The sequence below is a fragment of the Rhinoraja longicauda genome, chromosome 13 (genome assembly GCF_053455715.1).
Source record: "Rhinoraja longicauda isolate Sanriku21f chromosome 13, sRhiLon1.1, whole genome shotgun sequence".
NCBI lineage: Eukaryota > Metazoa > Chordata > Chondrichthyes > Rajiformes > Arhynchobatidae > Rhinoraja > Rhinoraja longicauda.
In genome coordinates, this window is record NC_135965.1 from 12,518,924 (window position 1) to 12,545,796 (window position 26,873).

The 26,873-nt window shown below is 42.8% G+C and overlaps 1 protein-coding gene across 3 annotated transcripts in view; it reads right to left on the reverse strand.

Moving 5' to 3' along the window:
* The window catches only part of LOC144599145 (uncharacterized), a 60,326-nt gene extending 51,437 nt beyond the window's left edge, over positions 1-8,889 (reverse strand). Inside the window, exon 1 of one of the 3 annotated variants that reach the window (XM_078409880.1) lies at positions 8,817-8,889. The gene's annotated coding sequence lies outside the window, so the exon portion shown is untranslated. Of the gene's footprint in view, positions 1-4,276; positions 4,388-8,816 lie in introns of those variants that run through there. The other 2 variants (XM_078409878.1, XM_078409879.1) reach the window with 2 other exon arrangements.
* Between the last annotated feature and the right edge of the window lie 17,984 nt (positions 8,890-26,873).

Below are 26,873 nucleotides of genomic sequence, written 5' to 3' on the forward strand. Positions count from 1 at the left end.
CATAGTGAGTGTGGTCATTGTTACTGCCACGCCCCCCCCCCCCCCCCCCCCCCTTCACCTCCCCATCGTGTCATAGAACCTGCTATGTCCACCTTAGAGGACAGATGGGTCATTGGCTTAACATTTCACCTGGAAGAAGGTCTGTGCTCGCCAGAGATTTAGACCAGATTCTAGTACTCACATCATTTGAATCAGCAAACTTCTAATTTTCGGGGATTGATTTGACGGAATCGTTAACAGTTCCATGAAACCAATCCCCCCTCTAACTCTGTTGTTAGAGTCAACTGAATGCTGGAATCATGGACAAAGAATGGAATCTTTTGATGATAAATAACCTTAAGAGGTGGTTGAAGGGGAGAGTTATAAAGCTACTAGAACAGGGTGGGCCCGTTGCGCCCAAAGCTCTCCTGCATTGGTGTAGCACCCTCCACTTCCCCCCCTCCCCACCACTCACCCACTCCATCCCCCCTCAACCCCCCTCCCCCCCTCACACACTCCATCCCCCATCAAACCCTCATATTCCCCCTCCTCCCCTCACCACCCCATCACTCTGAGGGGCTCTCCGGCACTACCCCCCCCCCCTTCCACCCCCCAACTCGATGACTCAGCAGCGGTGGCAGCTCGACGGTGACGGCAGTTGCTTTGAGCGGGAAGATGGGCACCCCCCCTCATTGGCCGCCACTCCCGTCACTCAGGCGGGCCCTGCCCCCGGTGGCCATCTTGGGCACCCTCCCCCCTTCATAGGCCGCCACTCCCGTAACTTGGGCGGGTCCCATTGCGACGTCGAACGCGGCTGACGGCCAGAGCAAATGGAAAAGTGATTTTTTTAAACTTTAAAAAAGTGATTTTTAAAGTTTGAAAATTGAAAACGTTTAAAATATAACAAACATTTGAATCACAAGACAATGGTGATTAAGGTGGCGCTAAAATTGTTGCGCTATCATGTATTTTGGCTGTAGTTCGGGAAAATACTAAATATATATATATATGTATGTATACACCGATCGGCCAAAACATTATGACCACCTGCCTAATATGCTGTTGGTCCTCCTTGTGCAGCCGCATACGCAGCAGGGTGCGATGCACTGTGTATTGTGACACATTCCTCCCGTGACTACTATTAAAATTAGTAGACCTTCTGTCGGTTCGGACCAGACAGGATAGCCTTTGTTGCCCTCACGCATCGATGAGCCTTGGGCGTCCAACACCCTGTCGCCGGTTTGTGGTTTGTCCCTCCTCAGACCACTGTCAGTAGGTACTCACCACTGCTGACCGGGAGCACCCCACAAGCCTTGCCATTTCAGAGATCCTCTGATCCAGTCGTCTGGCCATAACAATTTGGCCCTTGTCAAAGTCGCTCAGGTCTTTACTCCTGCCCATTTCTCCTGCATCCAACACATCAACTTCAAGAACTGACTGTTCACTTGCTGCCTAATATATCCCACCCCTTGACAGGTGCCATTGTAACAAGATAATCAATGTTATTTACTTTGCCTGTCAGTGGTCATAATGTTTTGGCTGATTGGTGTATATATACACATAGACAAGATGAGAGTTTTAGTAATATTTCAATACCAAATGAAAACCTCATCTATGAAAGAACATGTGTCAGGAACAAAGGACCTTGGAACAGATTTTCCAGATAGCAGTTTCTTACAAAATGTCGTGGCTGGAGACTAGAAACATAGAAAACATTAAAAAATAGGTGCAGGAGGAGGCCTTGGCCCTTCAAGGCAGAACCGTCATTCATTGTGATCATGACTGATCATCCATAATCAGTAACCTGTGCCTGCCTTCTTTCCATATCCCTTGATTCCACTAGCCCCTAGAGCTCTAACTCTCTTTTAAATTCATCCAGTGAATTGGCCTCCACTGCCTTCTGTGGCAGAGAATTCCACAAATTCACAACAGTCTGGGTGAAAACGTTTTTTCTCACCTCAGTTTTAAATGGCCTCCCCTTTATTCTTAGACTGTGGCCCCTGGTTCTGGACTCACCCAACATTGGGAACATTTTTCCTGCATCTAGCTTGTCCAGTCCTTTTATAATTTTATACGTCTCTATAAGATCCCTTCTCATCCTTCTAAATTCCAGTGAATACAAACCCAGCCTTTCCAATCTTTCCTCATACGACAGTCCCGCCATCCTGGGGATTAACCTCGTGAACCTATGCTGCACTGCCCCAATAGCAAGGATGTCCTTCCTCAAATTAGGAGACCAAAACTGCACACAATACTCCAGATGTGCAGTTCACCAGGGCCCTATATAACTGCAGAAGGACCTCTTTACTCCTATACTCAAATCCTCTCGTTATGGCCAACATGCCATTAACTTTCTTCACTGCTGGTTGTACCTGCATGTTTACGTTCAGTGACTGGTGTACAAGGACACCCAGGTCTCATTGCACTTCCCTTTTACCTAATCTGACACCATTGAGATAATAATCTGCCTCCTTGTTTTTGCCGCCAAAGTGGATAACCTCACATTTATCTACATTATACTGCATCTGTCATGCATCTGCCCACTCACTCAACCTGTCCAAGTCACCCTGCAACCTCCTAACATCCTCTTCGCTGTTCACACTGCCACCCAGCTTTATGTCATCTGCAAATTTGCTAGTTTTAATTTTAATTCCATCACCCAAATCATTAATATACATTGGAAAACAGTTGCAGCCCCAGCACCGAGCCTTGCGGCACTCGACTCACCACTGCCTGCCATTCTGAAAAGGACCATGATTGCCCCATCCAGAAGATTTACACTATTGGCTATTTCGAAAATAAATATAGGGAAAAGGGCAGCGATTTCGGGTTAAAGTGCTCCACGTGCAAACATAACCTCTCCACCATAGTGTATTATTTTAATGGCGTGATCTCCCTGGAGCATAGGAGGCAAAGCGATAACCTTATAGAGATTTATAAAATCATGAGGTGCATAGATGAGGTGAATGGCCGCAGCCTTTTACCCAGGAGTGTCAAAAACTAAAGGTCATAGGTTTAAGGTCGGAGGAGAAAGGGACTTGGGTTGACAAGTGTACTGCGCTCAAGGAATCACCTGCCAGAAAAAAATGGTTGTGGCAGGTAGAATAACAATATTAAAAAAACATTTGGACAGAAGCATGGATAGGACAAGTTTAGAGGAATATGGGCCTAACACGACAAATGGGAGGACCGAGACAAAGGAGCTGCAGATGCTGCAATCTTGGGCAAAACACAATGTGCTGGAAGAACTCAGCCGGTCAGGCGGCCTCTGTGGAGGGAATGGATAAACGACATTTTGGGTGAGGAGGATAGTATGTATATGGAATGGGCTGCCATAGGAAGCCGTAGAGATGGATACAAATATAACATTTAAAAGACACTTGGACATATGGGTAGCAAAGGCTTGGAGGGAAATGGCCTCAGAGCAAGGATATAGGACTACCTCACATGACTAGTAGCACTGAAAGGCTTGTCTCTCCGGCTGTATAGGTCCATGACCCCTTTACTTCCCCCCTTCCACATCCCCTCAAGGTTAAGTGTCAGCAAATTACACTATCGTCCATCCTGACTTTTCTGTCCAGGGCCTCCTCCATTGCCAGAGTAAAGCCACACGCAAACCGGGCATACACCTCTTATTCTGCTTGGGCAACTTACAACCCAATGGCATGAATAATGAATAATGAATAATGAATTCTGCAATTTTAGGTAACATCTCTCCTCCCCACCCCACTCCAGCACGCACACATTTCTCCCATTATCCTGCTCACCCCCCCCCCCCCCACTCCATCCCTGTATTCTTCCACCAATGCTCCTCCCTCTGACTTTACATGTCACCTCTCTTTCACTCCTCTTCGCTTTCCACCTGCCACCCTTTTGTCTCGTTTTCTTGCCTAGCCCTTCTCCACCCCTCCCCCTCATCGCCTCACCTGTCTCCACCTGTCACTTGCCCACCTCTCTGCCAGCTTTCCCCCCCCCCCCCCCCCCCCCCACACCCGCGGTCTCCATCGACCTTCAGATGGGTTCCTTCCCCCCGACCCTGACCCTGCCTATCCATGTCATGTCCTCCAGAGATGCAGCCTGCCCCGCTGAGTTACTCCGGCACTTTGTGTTCTTTACAAGAGTCCAGCACCTGCAGTTCCTTGTGTCTCCATTGAAATGATCTCCTCGCCTTCTCCACGTTTGCCCCATCCAGTTGACCCTAACAACAGAGTCGCGCTTTGAGGACGACTGACTGCTCGACCACACGGTGGACGTGGCCTCCAGAACCCCTGTCCACCTGGTCTGGCGGGAATCTCACCTTACTTAAACAAAGGTCGCTGATCGACGCGGGATCCATACAGTAATCCCTCTTTTCTTCATCCTTCACCCAACCATAGTTTTTCTTGGCGACGTGGCTGGCCGGGTGGTGTCCAACTCCAAGCTGCGGTATGTTTATAGTGCGTTGCCATGGCACAGCTCACTGGGTTGAAACATTCGGCGGGACGGGGAAGTTATGAGATATAATTTAAAGAGCTAAACTTCTCTGAGTAATGTTGATATGTCCTTACCCATTTGGTTTGGGGACCTGTTCCAACGATGTATTTTTTTAAAAAAAATTAAAAATTCAACCCTTTCCTCAAATAAAACCCATCAAAAGGAGACAAGGGGGATGTTTGTTAAAGGCGATGGAAGCCTGTCACAAATCGGGCACTCTTTCATCTGCGGGTGAATATTGTGTAAAAGTCTCTAATTTAACTCGCTGTCATCCCCACACAGGGCTAAGCGTGCTGCTTTGGCCCAAGATTCCCAAGAGGAAAGTTGCCAGGACTCTGTCAATTCACCTTGAATTTTTGTTCTTTATTTTTTCTCTCCAAGCTGGTGCAGAGTTACAGGCTTGACACCTCTGCAGTGCCAACAATTAAATTATACAACCTTTCATCCATGGAATTGATGTTCAGATCTCACGTGGAATGCACCTGATATTTGCTCACTCTTTTTTTTAGCCCAAATTTGGCACTGATGGGCAACAAGGGCACAGAGTGCAATCCAGCCCAGGGGATGACAACAACTAAATTATTATGATGCATTGAACTTGTAATTTATGGTAAGTTTTTAACAGTTAATCCCATCTAGTATTTTTGTATATTTAATGGTCTGAAGAAGGGTCTCCACCCGAAAGATCACCTATTCCTTTTCTCCAGAGATGCTGTCTGAACCGCTGAGTTACTCCAGCTTTTTGTGTCTATCAATGGTCTACCCATGTTCACAATGCTTACAAAAGATCCAGATCTGGTGGCATTCCGAAAGAGTGTAGGGCAGGGTTGCAGAGGCGGGAGGTCATAGAGTTGTGCAGCATGGAAACAGGCCCTTCAGCCCAACTCATCCATGTCAACTAGGATGCTCCATCTAAGCTAGATCAAGGTTTTGCTTCTTTATTCCATCCCACCTCCATTCTTCCCCCCCCCTCCTCCTCCACCCCCATTTTTGTACACTACAGCTGTCAAACACTCCAATAGCTACGTTGTTAGATGTAAATCAGTTTGTCATGTTCTGAGAGAAGCATTACAGCTGCTATATAAATGTTGTTTGCAGATAATCTTCTGTAGAATTCCCCTACAATTGAGGGTGATTTGCTTGCAGTCTATTTCTATATAAATGTGTAGAATCAAGTTGTGGTTGGTGTTATTGTCTGGAGAAATATTCAGCAAATAAGTAGATCATATTAAAGCTCTCTCTGCCCATTACTTTAATATGCACATTTGAAACTTGCTATATATAATGAGGTCCAGATAATTTTAGCTTCTTTAAGCGTCTGGGGACAATTAGAGAGTGATTATAGCTGCCTGCAAATTTCTGGCTTTAGATCAAAAAAAAACAGCAGATAATGGCAGTCCAGAATATTTTAGTCGTGAGACCCCATGATTTGCCCAGATTTTCGTTTGACGCATGTTGTGGTAAAAATTTAATTTATGAAGGGTTAAATCCAAGTGGTTACATTATTATTTTTAATTAGCAGTTAGAATCACTAATTTGGAAAAAATGGAGTATGATTGGAATAGATGTTGGCTTGTGCAACAGTGTGAAAAGGATGATGACTTATTTTATATCCTTTCTGGATTTTTATTTCCAGCCTTAGGCGCAGCTGAAAATCACAAGCCAGAATATTGGCTTCTTATGAGCAATTTTACAACAATGTACAGATGAAATCGGAAACTTTAGATTCATGGTCCATGTAACTGGCTTACACAAGTTTTCATTCAAAGCTGCAATCTGATTAATTTGAGAACTAACAAAATTCTCTATTGAAGATTTGTCATCTAAATTGTCAATTAATGCTGACTTAAATCCAATTTATCTAATTTTCAATGGTTGTTAATTATACATTTGCAGCAATCCTTACTGCAAATGTATAATTAGCAAACATTTACAACTAAATTATTGTGACACACTGAACCACCCTTCTAATTTCTGTTAACCTTAACCTTAACTAGTATTATTTGTACATTTATTGTTTTTATCTCTGTCCACAATGATCACTAAAATAAACATAGACAGTACTTGGCATCATGAACAGGAACAGGCTTTTGGCCCCATAATGTCTGTGACGAACATGATGCTAAGTTAAACACATTTCCTCTGCCTGCATGTGATCCATATCCCTCCATGCCCAGCACATCCATGTGCCTATCCAAAAAACTCTTAAATGCTGCTATCGTATCTGCCTCCACCACACCCCTGGTACCACTCTACAGGCACCCACCACTCTCTATTCCCGTCAAAATATCTCTCCGTCTCTGTTTTCTCTGTTTTTACTATACGTCACTGAGTAAAATAAGTTGGTTGGTTTAGTTGCCATATGGACATATGTAGTGAGGTGCAGATACAATATAAATCATGCTTGCAGCAGCATCATTGGCACATAGATTGATACAACATAAAGATAAAAACATAAAATTATATATAAATCACATAGATTGTACTATACAGTAGTACAAAGGAAAAAGAATGCAAAAAAACCCACAAGACATTTGTGCAAAACATAATTAGAAAACAACTACATGCAAGAGATGATCTATAGTTTTGTACTGCCGAGGTAGGGTTAGGATAGTGCAGGCAGGTCCAAGAACCTGACTGTTGTAGGAACCTGTTGGTGTTTGACTTCAGGCTTCTCAACGTCCTGCCTAATGATAGCAGCAAGAAGGGGGCATGATAATAGATGGGGATCCTGATAATAGATGCTACCAAATGGAGGCAGTGCCTCATATAAATGCATTTGATGATGGGGATGGCTGTGCCCATGACAGGCTGAGATGATTACACTACTCTCTGCAGCTTCTTACATTCCTGTCACTGGAATTACTGCATCAGACCATTATGCAACCAGTGGAAATTTACTATAGAGTATTTGGTGACATAAAGTTCGTTTGAGTACTCGGGAACACCAAGGATCCATGAACTTGTCTTCATTGGTGCAACAGTGATGGAGAGAGTCAACCGTATCAAGTTCCTGGGTGGAGATATCTCTACAGATCTGTCCTGGCCCCAGCACTTTGATACAACTAGAAAGAAAGCTCATCAATGCCTCTACCTCAGAAGTCTGAGGAGATTCATCATGTCGATGAATACTCTATCGAGCTACTAGAGGTGCACGATAGAGAACATATTGTCTCATTGCATCACAGCCTGGTTCGGTATCTCAAATGCCCAAGAACATCGGAGACTGGAGAAAGTGGTGGACATTGCCCAGACATCACCAGTATTAACATCCCCACCATCGAAGGGATCTTACAGGAAGAGTTGCCTTGAGAAGGCAGCTAATATCACCTCAGACCCACACTACCCTGGCCACACTCTTATCTCACTGCTGCCTTTGGGAAGAAGATAAGGAGCTTGAGAACCGTTACCTCCAGCTTCAAAGACAACTTCTTACCGTCAACCTACATTCAAGTTCTTGAACTACACTGCATAACCCTAACCACAATCCTACCTCAGCAAGAAACCACAATGGGCATTGTATAGATTGCACTACAAAATTCTCATTGCACTGTTATGGTTTAGTTACCTGGTATAACTAATCACTTATTGTTTTATTGTTTATTGTGTATTTATTTGTTGAATGGTTGTGTTAATCTGCCTGTAAAGCTGCAGCATGTAAGAATTTCATTCTGGTGCATATAACAATTAAATGCTCTTGGTTCTTGACTATTGATACTCCGAATGTCTTTAAACGTCTAAGAAAGGTGTAGTTTCTTTTTGATTACACCTGTGTGCTGGGACCAGGACAAGTCATCCAAGATGATAACACCCAGGAATTTGAAGTTGCTATCTTTTTCCTCCACCAACCCACCAGTGAAAACTGCCCCAACTCCCCCTTTCTGAAGTCAAGGATTATTTCCTTGGTTTTGTTGGGCCATTGAGCCAGAGTTTGTGTTGCAGTACCACTCAACCAGGAGTTTTATCTCTCCCCCGTATGCTAACTCATCACCACCCATGATTCGGCCAACAACAAGTGTCCTCAGTGAATTTGTAGATGGATTTAGAGCTGTGCTTCGGCACACAGTCATGAGTTAAAAGATAGTACAGCGGGGACCTAAGATTGCAGCGTTGAGGTACACCTGTGTTGATGGTCAGTGAGAAGGCGATATCATTATTGATCCATACTGATTGAGGTCTTCCTGTGAGGAAATCAAGGATCCAGTTACAGTGGACGTAGAGAGGCCCAGGTCTTGGAGCTTGGAGGAAGAAATAAAGAGTAAAGTACCAAAAAATGTCGATTTAAAACAAAAGAGTTTTTGTTATCTGGAACATATTACTGAAATTATTGGAGTCAGCTGCAGCTTGGTTGATGGTATTCTTACCTCTGCGTCAGAGGGTTATGGGTTCAAACCCCACTTCAGGGACTTGCGCACAGAAATCCAGATTGCCGCTCCAGGGGGGGAGACTGGGCTGTTGGAGGTGTCATCTTTCAGATCAGATATTGAACCAAAATTCTATCTTCACTCTCTCTCTCTCTCTCTCTCTAGTGGGCATAAAAAAAATGGCACTGTAATTCTTCACATATCCCTAGTATCCTGACCAGTATTTAGCTCTTAATGAACATTGCTGAAAACATTATACTTGTGAGAGCGTGCTGTGTGCAAATTTGCTCCCGTCCGTTCTATGTTACAATGGTGACTACACCTGTTTCTTAAAAAAAATCTTCCGCGGCCATTAAGTGCTTTGTTGGATGAGATGAAGAATGCTGTATAAATGCGAGACTTTCAAAAGAACAGGCTCCTGCAGAGAGACAATAGAAAATAGACAATAGACAATAGGTGCAGGAGGAGGCCATTCGGCCTTTCGAGCCTGCATCGCCACTCAATGTGATCATGGCTGATCATTCTCAATCAGTACCCCGTTCCTGCCTTCTCCCCATACCCCCTGACTCCGCTATCCTTAAGAGCTCTATCTAGCTCTCTCTTGAATGTATTCAGAGAATTTGCCTCCACTGCCTTCTGAGGTAGAGAATTCCACAGATTCACAATTCTCTGACTGAAAAAGTTTTTCCTCATCTCAGTTCTAAATGGCCTACCCCTTATTCTTAAACTGTGGCCCCTTGTTCTGGACTCCCCAACTTTGGGAACATGTTTCCTGCCTCTAACGTGTCCAACCCCTTAATAATCTTATACGTTTCGATAAGATCCCCTCTCATCCTATTAAATTCCAGTGTATACAAGCCTAGTCGCTCCAGTCTTTCAACATATGATAGTCCCGCCATTCCGGGAATTAACCTGCAGGAGCATTAAACATTATAACTGGGACCTTGTGCAAGGATGACCATTATGATCAGGACACGAATAGGAAAAGAAAAACCGCAAAGTCTTGGAAAGTAAAATAAAAAACAGAAAATACTGGAAATAGTTAGCGAATCAGGATGATCATAACGTTTTAGAAATTGCTTGAATATATTTGGAGTTTGTTCCAAATTAATTACAGGCTATTTTATTTTATTTTGCTTCTGTCAGTACATTGTGTGTAGCAGGAAGGAATGGTGTTTCTCAGCAAGACTTTGTTATGCCCGGAAGGCTTGAGCTCTCGCATGATCTCCACCGCGTATACAATACAATACAATATATCTTTATTGTCATTGTACCCAGGGGTACAACGAGATTGGGAATGCGCCTCCCATACGATGCAATAATTTAAGTAATTAACATGGCTAACAGACCCAAATCGTTCCAACCTCAATGCCACTCGCAAATGACTTGCACAATCTGCACGTTCAGACTTCAAGTTTCAAGTCATTAACAAGTACTTCACAGAATATATAAGAAAATGGACCTTACACCAAACACTGGCAAATCAAAGGTCCTCTATCATCGGTCCCTGCTGCACAACTCAACCCCTCTGTCCCTTTACAACAGGGTCCACAATAAGAGCATGGGAATTACGGAGCATTTTCCATCGATCTGAAGCCATCTCACACTTGGGAAATATTCAGTGTACCAGCACAACCTTTGGCGCTCTGAGGAATAAAATGCTTGCAGATTAAAATCTCAAATCCAGCAAGAAGCACGTCGTCCACCAGGCAACAAAAATCCTCACCTTCTTAGACAAGGTGTACCAACAGCAGGACCTCAAAAGCACTCAAAGAACTGATGATGCCCTCTCTGTAAAATCTTCCAAAGCTACACGGTGGACGGCACGGTGGCGCAGTGGTAGAGTTGCTGCCTTACAGCGCTTGCCGCGCCTGAGACCCGGTTTGATCATGACTACGCGTGCTGTCTGTACAGAGGTTGTACGTTCACCCCGTGACTGCATGGGTTTTCTCCGAGAGCTTCGGTTTTCTCCAAAACTCCAAAGAAGTACAGGTTTGTAGGCTAATTGGCTTGGTATAGTGTAAACATTGTGTAGGGTAGTGTTAATGTGCAGGGATCGCTGGTGGGTGTGGACTCAGTGGGCACTGTATCTAGTCTCTAAACAAAACTAAACTACTGCCAGGAAGAGCAAACCTATATCAGTAATATACTCTCCCAGATTGATGCTCCATTGATGTTCTGCACTTGCTTAGTCAGCTCCAATGGATAGGCCACATCGTTCACAAGGTCAGCATCAGACTTCTGAAATAGATACTCCAGTCCCAATTCCATCACTGAACAGAGGAAATGTCCCCAAAGCCTCCATGACGAAAATGTTACATTCCCACTTCTCGTGGCCTCAAAATAGAGAAGGGACAATTTGATTGGCATTGGGAAAACAAATCATCTCATTAGCAGCATATGGAAGCCTAGCGTAAATGATAAAAGGAATGCACCGTTTTCCAAACCAACTCGCCCTGGCAAGAAGCATCTGGAGAAGAGTCTGTGCATCTCCCTTAGGACTGGAATATCTCAAAAACCAGAAACATCCTCAACCCGAGGGACTGCCTAACATGTAAAAATTTGGTTGATACAAAATGTTGGAGTAACTCAGCGGGACAGGCAGCATCTTTGGAGAGAAGGAATGGGTGACGTTTCGGGTCAAGGCCAATCTTCAGACTGATGTAGAAATTTGGAACTGTTTCTCCCAGAAAGCTGCAGTGCTGAGTTGAACGGAAAAGTTTGGAACTGTGATCAATAAAATGTTGGGCAGGGTTAATAAGGGATTGGAGCAGTGATGAGTGACCCAGTGTTGCAGGCTCAATCCCAAACTGGATTTCTGTCTGTGTGGAGTTTGCACTTTCTCCCTGTGATGTTGTGGCTTTCTGCAGTGTTCCAGCTTCTTCCCTCAGCCCAAATATATGCTGGTTACTAGGTTTAGTGGGTAAACTTGCATAAGGAGCTGACAGTTGAATCTTGTATTCAACATTGTTGCCAATAATGTGTTCTCCTGACCTATTCGACACTTAAAGCAGAATTTTCTGTAAATTCGCTTTGTACTGTTATCAACACTCCTTAGTGTTGGTAGATGGAAGGAGAATCAGGTTGGTATTGATGAGCATGTGAAAAGGATTAAGTTACAATGCTTACCAAGCCAGCATGGACTTGATGGGTTTCAATGGTCTTCATCATAAACCAATTTGAGAAATGTTGTTAAAATATTGTATCGGGCAGAGTAAAGATACAAACTAGCATGAGCACTCAAAATGCCTGCCCCTTTTATGCTGCTTAACCACATGTGGAAACTCAAACTGTTTTTCAAGCATAGATGTGGCAAAGAACTGCCATGAGTTTTCTTTCCATCCATTCCCTTTCTCTGAGGGTTAACAGAGGTTTCAGATGTATAAAATAATCTCTGTGCTACTGTGGTAACAGCATGATGTTCATGTGTGAACCAAAAGAATTAATGAACAGTTCAGTCAGGAAGGAACCCAGTGTCCTGAATGATTTATTTTTGCCTCCTGTTATTTTGGTAGCATTCATTTAAGGTCTGACAATGTAAGCAAGTACATTATACGCCAAACAAATATTGCAAGTTTTTTGTGGGTGCCTGATGAAAGTATTAATGTTTTCAAAGAAAACCAAATGATGAAAGCGGTTTACACCAAATTTGCAAGATGCCCCATGTGGATGGTGGCGGAGAAGCAGGCAAGTTATTTTCAGCTGCTTATCATTCAACAAGTATACAATGCCCAGTGAATCAAATATTTGCATCCTAAATGATTATGTAATGGTCTGACTTTCAAGAATACACTACCAAACCTATTTTGCGCTTCACAGATTAAAATTATTTCAAAACTGAAATAATTCCAAGTTAGTACATTACACAGCAAACCTGCAGAGGATTTTCACATGTGAAGAATGGAGACTTCATCCAAAGAAATGTTTCATCCACAATTGTGCTTCCAGAATTGTTTCTCTATCAACCCTTGTGGACCGAAGATGATTTACTTCCACTGCAGGTAACTGGATTTTGAGATGACGCACAATATCGTTGTTGGCTATACGAGCAACAAGATACACCCACTTTGATGCCAAATTTTGGTTGATCTCGTGTTCACACAGTGGGAATTGAAACGATGAATGATGTAAATCCGACATGGTCACCCATTTTACAATTGTTTGCAGAGTCAAAGACTCCATCAATATCAAGATTTAAAATATAAGAGCAGGGAAGTTATGTTCTATAAAACAGCATGCCATATGTTATACGAAATTGTACAAAACATATCTTAAGCCAAAGATAGCGTACAGTCTGCTCACCACATTGCAAGAAGTATGTGAATGTACAAGAGGGGTTCAAGGGGAGATTTGCGAGGATGTTGCCAGGAGAGAGTGACACAGAATCTTGGCTCTGAGGAAGTATTTGGATGGGCTGAGGTTGTTTTAATTAAGGCAGAAGGAACGATTTTTGTGAGTGAAACAAGATTAAACGAACATAAACTGTGGGCGAGAGGCCCTTAGCAGAAAGATCAATAACTATGCGCATGCATTTAACTTGATTGATAGCTGATTGATAGTTGATAGGGAGGTGAGGAGAGTTTTTGTGAAGGATATCAGGGGAAGGGGATGTGGCAGGGTGTGGTGCTAGAATTCACTGCCTGGAAGGACGAAAGGGACAGATTATATTATCGCATTTCAAAATCACTCAATATGCATTTGATCCTGTAACCTCCAAGGTCTCAAACAAAGACCTGAGAGTAAGTTTAGGTTAGCTCAGTCATGATGGGCAAAATGCTTCCCGTCCTGTAAATTTCCATCGTCCAAAATTTGGTTCATCATATTTGTGGTCATCAACCTAATATCATTGTCCTTTAATCAGTTAGAATCACTTCATAAAATAGTTTTCATTATTAATTGTAATTTGTAAAATATTACATTTCTGCCCTATCTATTCAAGTATAATGTTTGCCAGCTTGCAATAGGTGCTGTTCTAAGCCTTCTGAAACATTCATGTATCCTCTGATATTGCAGCACACTTATACAAAATCCATCCAATTCTAATCTTTTGTTTTCTCTTTATAAAATCAACCATGGCCCACCATTATGATTTTTTAAATGGTTAGATTTGATTCAATAGTTTTGCACTATAGTTTGGATACGAACCAAAACGAAATGGAACACAAAGAGACGGAATTAGATCCAAATGCTTTTGGTCTCTGTTTGCTGCAGCTACCCAATTTTAATCCAGCTGCTTTGTCACTTCCAAAAGTCTTGTTTTTCTTCCCTCAGTGCCTTTTCTTTGTCTGTTCATTATATTCTCTCTCCACATAATGACTATCCCTGCTCCAATGATAGATATTTATATGCACCCAGCATCTCCCTGTGTGTCAGAATAACATCTTTAATTTAGTTGAGGGATACAGCACGGAAAAAGGCCCTTCGGCCCAACGAGTCTGCGCCGACCAGCGATTCCCGCACACTAGCACTATCCTACACACTAGGGATAATTTACAATTTTACCAAAGCCAATTAACCTACAAACCTATGTCCTTGGAGTGTGGGAGGAAACCAGACCACCTGGAGAAAACCCACATAGTCACCGGGAGAACGTACAAACTACATACAGACAGCACCCATAGTCAGTATCGAACCCGGGTCTGTAAAGCAGCAACTCTACCGCTGCGTCACCATGCTGCCTTAGGCTCTAATCTCATTTTTTTGTTCTCTTAGTTTTAAATTGCCAATTCTCCATACTGAATATTTTCTGTGAATTTATCAGATTGAAAATACAATTATTTGGCATTTTTAGATGCAAAGCACTGAGTAACTCAGCGGGTCAGGCAGTATATCTAGAGAGCATAAATAGGTGTCAGCATATCGGACCAGACCCAAAATGTCACCTATCCATGTTCTCCAGGGATGCTACTGATGTGCTGAATTATTTCAGCACTTTGTATCTTGTAAACATCATCCACAATTCCTTGCTTCTACATTTGGTGTTTTAAAATCCTTTAAATGCTTGGTCCTCACTTGTCCAAAGTTCAGCACTGAGTTGCAAACAATTTGTTTCAGTATCGGATAGCTGTTAGATAAATGAATGGCGTAAATGATGAAGAGTCGCTCAGGTCTTTACTCCTGCCCATTTCTCCTGCATCCAACACATCAACTTCAAGAACTGACTGTTCACTTGCTGCCTAATATATCCCACCCCTTGACAGGTGCCATTGTAACAAGATAATCAATGTTATTTACTTTGCCTGTCAGTGGTCATAATGTTTTGGCTGATTGGTGTATATATACACATAGACAAGATGAGAGTTTTAGTAATATTTCGATACCAAATGAAAACCTCATGTATGAAAGAACATGTGTCAGGAACAAAGGACCTTGGAACAGATTTTCCAGATAGCAGTTTCTTACAAAATGTCGTGGCTGGAGACTAGAAACATAGAAAACATTAAAAAATAGGTGCAGGAGGAGGCCTTGGCCCTTCAAGGCAGAACCGTCATTCATTGTGATCATGACTGATCATCCATAATCAGTAACCTGTGCCTGCCTTCTTTCCATATCCCTTGATTCCACTAGCCCCTAGAGCTCTAACTCTCTTTTAAATTCATCCAGTGAATTGGCCTCCACTGCCTTCTGTGGCAGAGAATTCCACAAATTCACAACAGTCTGGGTGAAAACGTTTTTTCTCACCTCAGTTTTAAATGGCCTCCCCTTTATTCTTAGACTGTGGCCCCTGGTTCTGGACTCACCCAACATTGGGAACATTTTTCCTGCATCTAGCTTGTCCAGTCCTTTTATAATTTTATACGTCTCTATAAGATCCCTTCTCATCCTTCTAAATTCCAGTGAATACAAACCCAGCCTTTCCAATCTTTCCTCATACGACAGTCCCGCCATCCTGGGGATTAACCTCGTGAACCTATGCTGCACTGCCCCAATAGCAAGGATGTCCTTCCTCAAATTAGGAGACCAAAACTGCACACAATACTCCAGATGTGCAGTTCACCAGGGCCCTATATAACTGCAGAAGGACCTCTTTACTCCTATACTCAAATCCTCTCGTTATGGCCAACATGCCATTAACTTTCTTCACTGCTGGTTGTACCTGCATGTTTACGTTCAGTGACTGGTGTACAAGGACACCCAGGTCTCATTGCACTTCCCTTTTACCTAATCTGACACCATTGAGATAATAATCTGCCTCCTTGTTTTTGCCGCCAAAGTGGATAACCTCACATTTATCTACATTATACTGCATCTGTCATGCATCTGCCCACTCACTCAACCTGTCCAAGTCACCCTGCAACCTCCTAACATCCTCTTCGCTGTTCACACTGCCACCCAGCTTTATGTCATCTGCAAATTTGCTAGTTTTAATTTTAATTCCATCACCCAAATCATTAATATACATTGGAAAACAGTTGCAGCCCCAGCACCGAGCCTTGCGGCACTCGACTCACCACTGCCTGCCATTCTGAAAAGGACCATGATTGCCCCATCCAGAAGATTTACACTATTGGCTATTTCGAAAATAAATATAGGGAAAAGGGCAGCGATTTCGGGTTAAAGTGCTCCATGTGCAAACATAACCTCTCCACCATAGTGTATTATTTTAATGGCGTGATCTCCCTGGAGCATAGGAGGCAAAGCGATAACCTTATAGAGATTTATAAAATCATGAGGTGCATAGATGAGGTGAATGGCCGCAGCCTTTTACCCAGGAGTGTCAAAAACTAAAGGTCATAGGTTTAAGGTCGGAGGAGAAAGGGACTTGGGTTGACAAGTGTACTGCGCTCAAGGAATCACCTGCCAGAAAAAAATGGTTGTGGCAGGTAGAATAACAATATTAAAAAAACATTTGGACAGAAGCATGGATAGGACAAGTTTAGAGGAATATGGGCCTAACACGACAAATGGGAGGACCGAGACAAAGGAGCTGCAGATGCTGCAATCTTGGGCAAAACACAATGTGCTGGAAGAACTCAGCCGGTCAGGCGGCCTCTGTGGAGGGAATAGATAAACGACATTTTGGGTGAGGAGGATAGTATGTATATGGAATGGGCTGCCATAGGAAGCCATAGAGATGGATACAAATATAACATTTAAAAGACACTTGGACATATGGGTAGCAAAGGCTTGGAGGGAAATGGCCTCAGAGCAAGGATATAGGACTACCTCACATGACTAGTAGCACTGAAAGGCTTGTCTCTCCGGCTGTATAGGTCCATGACTCCTTTACTTCCCCCCTTCCACATCCCCTCAAGGTTAAGTGTCAGCAAATTACACTATCGTCCATCCTGACTTTTCTGTCCAGGGCCTCCTCCATTGCCAGAGTAAAGCCACACGCAAACCGGGCATACACCTCTTATTCTGCTTGGGCAACTTACAACCCAATGGCATGAATAATGAATAATGAATAATGAATTCTGCAATTTTAGGTAACATCTCTCCTCCCCACCCCACTCCAGCACGCACACATTTCTCCCATTATCCTGCTCACCCCCCCCCCCCCCACTCCATCCCTGTATTCTTCCACCAATGCTCCTCCCTCTGACTTTACATGTCACCTCTCTTTCACTCCTCTTCGCTTTCCACCTGCCACCCTTTTGTCTCGTTTTCTTGCCTAGCTCTTCTCCACCCCTCCCCCTCATCGCCTCACCTGTCTCCACCTGTCACTTGCCCACCTCTCTGCCAGCTTCCCCCCCCCCCCCCCCCCCACACCCGCGGTCTCCATCGACCTTCAGATGGGTTCCTTCCCCACGACCCTGACCCTGCCTATCCATGTCATGTCCTCCAGAGATGCAGCCTGCCCCGCTGAGTTACTCCGGCACTTTGTGTTCTTTACAAGAGTCCAGCACCTGCAGTTCCTTGTGTCTCCATTGAAATGATCTCCTCGCCTTCTCCACGTTTGCCCCATCCAGTTGACCCTAACAACAGAGTCGCGCTTTGAGGACGACTGACTGCTCGACCACACGGTGGACGTGGCCTCCAGAACCCCTGTCCACCTGGTCTGGCGGGAATCTCACCTTACTTAAACAAAGGTCGCTGATCGACGCGGGATCCATACAGTAATCCCTCTTTTCTTCATCCTTCACCCAACCATAGTTTTTCTTGGCGACGTGGCTGGCCGGGTGGTGTCCAACTCCAAGCTGCGGTATGTTTATAGTGCGTTGCCATGGCACAGCTCACTGGGTTGAAACATTCGGCGGGACGGGGAAGTTATGAGATATAATTTAAAGAGCTAAACTTCTCTGAGTAATGTTGATATGTCCTTACCCATTTGGTTTGGCGACCTGTTCCAACGATGTATTTAAAAAAAAAATTAAATTCAACCCTTTCCTCAAATAAAACCCATCAAAAGGAGACAAGGGGGATGTTTGTTAAAGGCGATGGAAGCCTGTCACAAATCGGGCACTCTTTCATCTGCGGGTGAATATTGTGTAAAAGTCTCTAATTTAACTCGCTGTCATCCCCACACAGGGCTAAGCGTGCTGCTTTGGCCCAAGATTCCCAAGAGGAAAGTTGCCAGGACTCTGTCAATTCACCTTGAATTTTTGTTCTTTATTTTTTCTCTCCAAGCTGGTGCAGAGTTACAGGCTTGACACCTCTGCAGTGCCAACAATTAAATTATACAACCTTTCATCCATGGAATTGATGTTCAGATCTCACGTGGAATGCACCTGATATTTGCTCACTCTTTTTTTTAGCCCAAATTTGGCACTGATGGACAACAAGGGCACAGAGTGCAATCCAGCCCAGGGGATGACAACAACTAAATTATTATGATGCATTGAACTTGTAATTTATGGTAAGTTTTTAACAGTTAATCCCATCTAGTATTTTTGTATATTTAATGGTCTGAAGAAGGGTCTCCACCCGAAAGATCACCTATTCCTTTTCTCCAGAGATGCTGTCTGAACCGCTGAGTTACTCCAGCTTTTTGTGTCTATCAATGGTCTACCCATGTTCACAATGCTTACAAAAGATCCAGATCTGGTGGCATTCCGAAAGAGTGTAGGGCAGGGTTGCAGAGGCGGGAGGTCATAGAGTTGTGCAGCATGGAAACAGGCCCTTCAGCCCAACTCATCCATGTCAACTAGGATGCTCCTTCTAAGCTAGATCAAGGTTTTGCTTCTTTATTCCATCCCACCTCCATTCTTCCCCCCCCCCCCCTCCTCCTCCACCCCCATTTTTGTACACTACAGCTGTCAAACACTCCAATAGCTACGTTGATAGATGTAAATCAGTTTGTCATGTTCTGAGAGAAGCATTACAGCTGCTATATAAATGTTGTTTGCAGATAATCTTCTGTAGAATTCCCCTACAATTGAGGGTGATTTGCTTGCAGTCTATTTCTATATAAATGTGTAGAATCAAGTTGTGGTTGGTGTTATTATCTGGAGAAATATTCAGCAAATAAGTAGATCATATTAAAGCTCTCTCTGCCCATTACTTTAATATGCACATTTGAAACTTGCTATATATAATGAGGTCCAGATAATTTTAGCTTCTTTAAGCGTCTGGGGACAATTAGAGAGTGATTATAGCTGCCTGCAAATTTCTGGCTTTAGATTTTTAAAAAACAGCAGATAATGGCAGTCCAGAATATTTTAGTCGTGAGACCCCATGATTTGCCCAGATTTTCGTTTGATGCATGTTGTGGTAAAAATTTAATTTATGAAGGGTTAAATCCAAGTGGTTACATTATTATTTTAAATTAGCAGTTAGAATCACTAATTTGGAAAAAATGGAGTATGATTGGAATAGATGTTGGCTTGTGCAACAGTGTGAAAAGGATGATGACTTATTTTATATCCTTTCTGGATTTTTATTTCCAGCCTTAGGCGCAGCTGAAAATCACAAGCCAGAATATTGGCTTCTTATGAGCAATTTTACAACAATGTACAGATGAAATCGGAAACTTTAGATTCATGGTCCATGTAACTGGCTTACACAAGTTTTCATTCAAAGCTGCAATCTGATTAATTTGAGAACTAACAAAATTCTCTATTGAAGATTTGTCATCTAAATTGTCAATTAATGCTGACTTAAATCCAATTTATCTAATTTTCAATGGTTGTTAATTATACATTTGCAGCAATCCTTACTGCAAATGTATAATTAGCAAACATTTACAACTAAATTATTGTGACACACTGAACCACCCTTCTAATTTCTGTTTTTTGTTTTTATCAGTTAACCTTAACTAGTATTATTTGTACATTTATTGTTTTTATCTCTGTCCACAATGATCACTAAAATAAACATAGACAGTACTTGGCATCATGAACAGGAACAGGCTTTTGGCCCCATAATGTCTGTGACGAACATGATGCTAAGTTAAACACATTTCCTCTGCCTGCATGTGATCCATATCCCTCCATGCCCAGCACATCCATGTGCCTATCCAAAAAACTCTTAAATGCTGCTATCGTATCTGCCTCCACCACACCCCTGGTACCACTCTACAGGCACCCACCACTCTCTATTCCCGTCAAAATATCTCTCCGTCTCTGTTTTCTCTGTTTTTACTATACGTCACTGAGTAAAATAAGTTGGTTGGTTTAGTTGCCATATGGACATATGTAGTGAGGTGCAGATACAATATAAATCATGCTTGCAGCAGCATCATTGGCACATAGATTGATACAACATAAAGATAAAAACATAAAATTATATATAAATCACATAGATTGTACTATACAGTAGTACAAAGGAAAAAGAATGCAAAAAAACCCACAAGACATTTGTGCAAAACATAATTAGAAAACAACTACATGCAAGAGATGATCTATAGTTTTGTACTGCCGAGGTAGGGTTAGGATAGTGCAGGCAGGTCCAAGAACCTGACTGTTGTAGGAACCTGTTGGTGTTTGACTTCAGGCTTCTCAACGTCCTGCCTAATGATAGCAGCAAGAAGGGGGCATGATAATAGATGGGGATCCTGATAATAGATGCTACCAAATGGAGGCAGTGCCTCATATAAATGCATTTGATGATGGGGATGGCTGTGCCCATGACAGGCTGAGATGATTACACTACTCTCTGCAGCTTCTTACATTCCTGTCACTGGAATTACTGCATCAGACCATTATGCAACCAGTGGAAATTTACTATAGAGTATTTGGTGACATAAAGTTCGTTTGAGTACTCGGGAACACCAAGGATCCATGAACTTGTCTTCATTGGTGCAACAGTGATGGAGAGAGTCAACCGTATCAAGTTCCTGGGTGGAGATATCTCTACAGATCTGTCCTGGCCCCAGCACTTTGATACAACTAGAAAGAAAGCTCATCAATGCCTCTACCTCAGAAGTCTGAGGAGATTCATCATGTCGACGAATACTCTATCGAGCTACTAGAGGTGCACGATAGAGAACATATTGTCTCATTGCATCACAGCCTGGTTCGGTATCTCAAATGCCCAAGAACATCGGAGACTGGAGAAAGTGGTGGACATTGCCCAGACATCACCAGTATTAACATCCCCACCATCGAAGGGATCTTACAGGAAGAGTTGCCTTGAGAAGGCAGCTAATATCACCTCAGACCCACACTACCCTGGCCACACTCTTATCTCACTGCTGCCTTTGGGAAGAAGATAAGGAGCTTGAGAACCGTTACCTCCAGCTTCAAAGACAACTTCTTACCATCAACCTACATTCAAGTTCTTGAACTACACTGCATAACCCTAACCACAATCCTACCTCAGCAAGAAACCACAATGGGCATTGTATAGATTGCACTACAAAATTCTCATTGCACTGTTATGGTTTAGTTACCTGGTATAACTAATCACTTATTGTTTTATTGTTTATTGTGTATTTATTTGTTGAATGGTTGTGTTAATCTGCCTGTAAAGCTGCAGCATGTAAGAATTTCATTCTGGTGCATATAACAATTAAATGCTCTTGGTTCTTGACTATTGATACTCCGAATGTCTTTAAACGTCTAAGAAAGGTGTAGTTTCTTTTTGATTACACCTGTGTGCTGGGACCAGGACAAGTCATCCAAGATGATAACACCCAGGAATTTGAAGTTGCTATCTTTTTCCTCCACCAACCCACCAGTGAAAACTGCCCCAACTCCCCCTTTCTGAAGTCAAGGATTAGTTCCTTGGTTTTGTTGGGCCATTGAGCCAGAGTTTGTGTTGCAGTACCACTCAACCAGGAGTTTTATCTCTCCCCCGTATGCTAACTCATCACCACCCATGATTCGGCCAACAACAAGTGTCCTCAGTGAATTTGTAGATGGATTTAGAGCTGTGCTTCGGCACACAGTCATGAGTTAAAAGATAGTACAGCGGGGACCTAAGATTGCAGCGTTGAGGTACACCTGTGTTGATGGTCAGTGAGAAGGCGATATCGTTATTGATCCACACTGATTGAGGTCTTCCTGTGAGGAAATCAAGGATCCAGTTACAGTGGACGTAGAGAGGCCCAGGTCTTGGAGCTTGGAGGAAGAAATAAAGAGTAAAGTACCAAAAAATGTCGATTTAAAACAAAAGAGTTTTTGTTATCTGGAACATATTACTGAAATTATTGGAGTCAGCTGCAGCTTGGTTGATGGTATTCTTACCTCTGCGTCAGAGGGTTATGGGTTCAAACCCCACTTCAGGGACTTGCGCACAGAAATCCAGATTGCCGCTCCAGGGGGGGAGACTGGGCTGTTGGAGGTGTCATCTTTCAGATCAGATATTGAACCAAAATTCTATCTTCACTCTCTCTCTCTCTCTCTCTCTCTAGTGGGCATAAAAAAAATCCCACTGTAATTCTTCACATATCCCTAGTATCCTGACCAGTATTTAGCTCTTAATGAACATTGCTGAAAACATTATACTTGTGAGAGCGTGCTGTGTGCAAATTTGCTCCCGTCCGTTCTATGTTACAATGGTGACTACACCTGTTTCTTAAAAAAAATCTTCCGCGGCCATTAAGTGCTTTGTTGGATGAGATGAAGAATGCTGTATAAATGCGAGACTTTCAAAAGAACAGGCTCCTGCAGAGAGACAATAGAAAATAGACAATAGACAATAGGTGCAGGAGGAGGCCATTCGGCCTTTCGAGCCTGCATCACCACTCAATGTGATCATGGCTGATCATTCTCAATCAGTACCCCGTTCCTGCCTTCTCCCCATACCCCCTGACTCCGCTATCCTTAAGAGCTCTATCTAGCTCTCTCTTGAATGTATTCAGAGAATTTGCCTCCACTGCCTTCTGAGGCAGAGAATTCCACAGATTCACAATTCTCTGACTGAAAAAGTTTTTCCTCATCTCAGTTCTAAATGGCCTACCCCTTATTCTTAAACTGTGGCCCCTTGTTCTGGACTCCCCAACTTTGGGAACATGTTTCCTGCCTCTAACGTGTCCAACCCCTTAATAATCTTATACGTTTCGATAAGATCCCCTCTCATCCTACTAAATTCCAGTGTATACAAGCCTAGTCGCTCCAGTCTTTCAACATATGATAGTCCCGCCATTCCGGGAATTAACCTGCAGGAGCATTAAACATTATAACTGGGACCTTGTGCAAGGATGACCATTATGATCAGGACACGAATAGGAAAAGAAAAACCGCAAAGTCTTGGAAAGTAAAATAAAAAACAGAAAATACTGGAAATAGTTAGCGAATCAGGATGATCATAACGTTTTAGAAATTGCTTGAATATATTTGGAGTTTGTTCCAAATTAATTACAGGCTATTTTATTTTATTTTGCTTCTGTCAGTACATTGTGTGTAGCAGGAAGGAATGGTGTTTCTCAGCAAGACTTTGTTATGCCCGGAGGGCTTGAGCTCTCGCATGATCTCCACCGCGTATACAATACAATACAATATATCTTTATTGTCATTGTACCCAGGGGTACAACGAGATTGGGAATGCGCCTCCCATACGATGCAATAATTTAAGTAATTAACATGGCTAACAGACCCAAATCGTTCCAACCTCAATGCCACTCGCAAATGACTTGCACAATCTGCACGTTCAGACTTCAAGTTTCAAGTCATTAACAAGTACTTCACAGAATATATAAGAAAATGGACCTTACACCAAACACTGGCAAATCAAAGGTCCTCTATCATCGGTCCCTGCTGCACAACTCAACCCCTCTGTCCCTTTACAACAGGGTCCACAATAAGAGCATGGGAATTACGGAGCATTTTCCATCGATCTGAAGCCATCTCACACTTGGGAAATATTCAGTGTACCAGCACAACCTTTGGCGCTCTGAGGAATAAAATGCTTGTAGATTAAAATCTCAAATCCAGCAAGAAGCACGTCGTCCACCAGGCAACAAAAATCCTCACCTTCTTAGACAAGGTGTACCAACAGCAGGACCTCAAAAGCACTCAAAGAACTGATGATGCCCTCTCTGTAAAATCTTCCAAAGCTACACGGTGGACGGCACGGTGGCGCAGTGGTAGAGTTGCTGCCTTACAGCGCTTGCCGCGCCTGAGACCCGGTTTGATCATGACTACGCGTGCTGTCTGTACAGAGGTTGTACGTTCACCCCGTGACTGCATGGGTTTTCTCCGAGAGCTTCGGTTTTCTCCAAAACTCCAAAGAAGTACAGGTTTGTAGGCTAATTGGCTTGGTATAGTGTAAACATTGTGTAGGGTAGTGTTAATGTGCAGGGATCGCTGGTGGGTGTGGACTCAGTGGGCACTGTATCTAGTCTCTAAACAAAACTAAACTACTGCCAGGAAGAGCAAACCTATATCAGTAATATACTCTCCCAGATTGATGCTCCATTGATGTTCTGCACTTGCTTAGTCAGCTCCAATGGATAGGCCACATCGTTCACAAGGTCAGCATCAGACTTCTGAAATAGATACTCCAGTCCCAATTCCATCACTGAACAGAGGAAATGTCCCCAAAGCCTCCATGACGAAAATGTTACATTCCCACTTCTCGTGGCCTCAAAATAGAGAAGGGACAATTTGATTGGCATTGGGAAAACAAATCATCTCATTAGCAGCATATGGAAGCCTAGCGTAAATGATAAAAGGAATGCACCGTTTTCCAAACCAACTCGCCCTGGCAAGAAGCATCTGGAGAAGAGTCTGTGCATCTCCCTTAGGACTGGAATATCTCAAAAACCAGAAACATCCTCAACCCGAGGGACTGCCTAACATGTAAAAATTTGGTTGATACAAAATGTTGGAGTAACTCAGCGGGACAGGCAGCATCTTTGGAGAGAAGGAATGGGTGACGTTTCGGGTCAAGGCCAATCTTCAGACTGATGTAGAAATTTGGAACTGTTTCTCCCAGAAAGCTGCAGTGCTGAGTTGAACGGAAAAGTTTGGAACTGTGATCAATAAAATGTTGGGCAGGGTTAATAAGGGATTGGAGCAGTGATGAGTGACCCAGTGTTGCAGGCTCAATCCCAAACTGGATTTCTGTCTGTGTGGAGTTTGCACTTTCTCCCTGTGATGTTGTGGCTTTCTGCAGTGTTCCAGCTTCTTCCCTCAGCCCAAATATATGCTGGTTACTAGGTTTAGTGGGTAAACTTGCATAAGGAGCTGACAGTTGAATCTTGTATTCAACATTGTTGCCAATAATGTGTTCTCCTGACCTATTCGACACTTAAAGCAGAATTTTCTGTAAATTCGCTTTGTACTGTTATCAACACTCCTTAGTGTTGGTAGATGGAAGGAGAATCAGGTTGGTATTGATGAGCATGTGAAAAGGATTAAGTTACAATGCTTACCAAGCCAGCATGGACTTGATGGGTTTCAATGGTCTTCATCATAAACCAATTTGAGAAATGTTGTTAAAATACTGTATCGGGCAGAGTAAAGATACAAACTAGCATGAGCACTCAAAATGCCTGCCCCTTTTATGCTGCTTAACCACATGTGGAAACTCAAACTGTTTTTCAAGCATAGATGTGGCAAAGAACTGCCATGAGTTTTCTTTCCATCCATTCCCTTTCTCTGAGGGTTAACAGAGGTTTCAGATGTATAAAATAATCTCTGTGCTACTGTGGTAACAGCATGATGTTCATGTGTGAACCAAAAGAATTAATGAACAGTTCAGTCAGGAAGGAACCCAGTGTTCTGAATGATTTATTTTTGCCTCCTGTTATTTTGGTAGCATTCATTTAAGGTCTGACAATGTAAGCAAGTACATTATACGCCAAACAAATATTGCAAGTTTTTTGTGGGTGCCTGATGAAAGTATTAATGTTTTCAAAGAAAACCAAATGATGAAAGCGGTTTACACCAAATTTGCAAGATGCCCCATGTGGATGGTGGCGGAGAAGCAGGCAAGTTATTTTCAGCTGCTTATCATTCAACAAGTATACAATGCCCAGTGAATCAAATATTTGCATCCTAAATGATTATGTAATGGTCTGACTTTCAAGAATACACTACCAAACCTATTTTGCGCTTCACAGATTAAAATTATTTCAAAACTGAAATAATTCCAAGTTAGTACATTACACAGCAAACCTGCAGAGGATTTTCACATGTGAAGAATGGAGACTTCATCCAAAGAAATGTTTCATCCACAATTGTGCTTCCAGAATTGTTTCTCTATCAACCCTTGTGGACCGAAGATGATTTACTTCCACTGCAGGTAACTGGATTTTGAGATGACGCACAATATCGTTGTTGGCTATACGAGCAACAAGATACACCCACTTTGATGCCAAATTTTGGTTGATCTCGTGTTCACACAGTGGGAATTGAAACGATGAATGATGTAAATCCGACATGGTCACCCATTTTACAATTGTTTGCAGAGTCAAAGACTCCATCAATATCAAGATTTAAAATATAAGAGCAGGGAAGTTATGTTCTATAAAACAGCATGCCATATGTTATACGAAATTGTACAAAACATATCTTAAGCCAAAGATAGCGTACAGTCTGCTCACCACATTGCAAGAAGTATGTGAATGTACAAGAGGGGTTCAAGGGGAGATTTGCGAGGATGTTGCCAGGAGAGAGTGACACAGAATCTTGGCTCTGAGGAAGTATTTGGATGGGCTGAGGTTTTAATTAAGGCAGAGGATGCTGAGGAACGATTTTTGTGAGTGAAACAAGATTAAACGAACATAAA